General features: G+C 36.0%; 1 protein-coding gene across 1 annotated transcript in view; it reads right to left on the reverse strand.

Moving 5' to 3' along the window:
* The window catches only part of PTGDR (prostaglandin D2 receptor), a 7685-nt gene that overhangs the window by 1377 nt on the left and 4747 nt on the right, over nucleotides 1–1561 (reverse strand). The window lies entirely within an intron of this gene.

The raw sequence follows: 1561 nt of genomic DNA on the forward strand, positions 1-1561 counted from the left end.
GGGCGGTCGGGGTGGGGGATATGAATAAGTACACAGACCAGACCCATTTAGGGCAATCAAGGAATATCTGCTGGAGAAGATGTGTCTTCCCATAATCACTTCCTTGCCTTTTTACTCTTTGCTGCAGAGAGCATTTCAGTGGGCTCAGCTACTAAGTGCACCTAGTGCACTTAGGAAGATATACCATATCTGGAAGTCCTCTCCCATCATCATTGCTTAATAATACTAATAGTAATGATAATGACTAATGCCCATGTTCCCAGGCATTGTTCTAAGCATTTTACTTTGAAAACTTCATTCCTTCCTCACAAAAATCCCATGAAGGAAGTATCATCATTATCTCTGTTTTACAGATGTGGAAACTGACTGCATCCCCAAATTCTACCTCCTTTCAAGGTCGGCATCAAACATTACTCCCTTCAGAAAGCCCCTTTGGAGTAGTGGCTAAGCACACCAGTTTTAGAGTCTGATTTTCTAGGTCATTGGCTGTGTGACTTTGGGTAAGTTATTCTGCTTCCTCATCTGTAGAATGGAGATAATTGTACAGACCTTCCAGGACTGTTATGAAATTTGAATAAGATGTTATGAGTAAAACATTGACAACAGGTCCTAGCATATAAAAGAATTCAAAAATTAAATATTTTAATTACTTTATCAATTAGGAGTGACTTTTTTCCTTCTCTAAAATCCCTATGACCCTAATCATTCCCTCCCACCCCTGGTATTATAGCTTATATGTACAGATGTGATGTTTTTCTCATTTTGCATCACCACAATGAATGACAGGATCTTGAATGTTATAGGTAACAGATATATGCTGAATGGGTAATGATGACAACAGCTATGTACCTCAGTTAATTTAAAAAGCAAACGCTTTATGTGAGTTGTCTTTAGATTTGCTTCATTATCCTCAAAGTGCAGTGCAACACAACGTAATTCCAACTATTTAAGAATACTTGATTAATTGGGATCTGGGTAACTAAACAGTACTTATATAATTAAAACAATTTTATTTCTATGCAGTATTTACCCAAGTCGATTCTATTGTATATTCTTAGGTTATTTGTATTTTCAAGTCACTTGATTTGTATTAGAAATGTATTGCTCTACATCTGGCCTTTTAATTTAATGTAATTTATTTTTATGTTTTGAGTTTACTAAAAATATAGATTCATTCATGGCAGTGATCAAAGTGTATATTCTATTAATTCTCACAAGATATCAATTTGAAGACAATTTAGACTTTCAAAACCATCTGTCAATCAATAGTATTTTCTAGGACATACTTCATAAACTGCTAAAATAAGGAATAACCTCAATATACACCAGGCATTTTTTAAATAGCTTAATTTACATAAAGAAAATCAGTGTGAGGAGAGCACCCTCTGTTGGATTTAGGAGTCCATGAAAAAATGTTGCTATTGCCAATTCGCCAGAGTGTTACCTTGGAGTATTTCTGTTCCCCAGAGCTCTGCTGATCCTAATGCCCTGTTCTGTCCAGTCCATCCATCACAACACCTTAGACATCGCCCTCTGCTCTAGTTCTTTAAAGCCACTTCCA

This window comes from Pteropus alecto, unplaced genomic scaffold, assembly GCF_000325575.1.
Source record: "Pteropus alecto unplaced genomic scaffold, ASM32557v1 scaffold86, whole genome shotgun sequence".
Classification (NCBI taxonomy): Eukaryota; Metazoa; Chordata; class Mammalia; order Chiroptera; family Pteropodidae; genus Pteropus; species Pteropus alecto.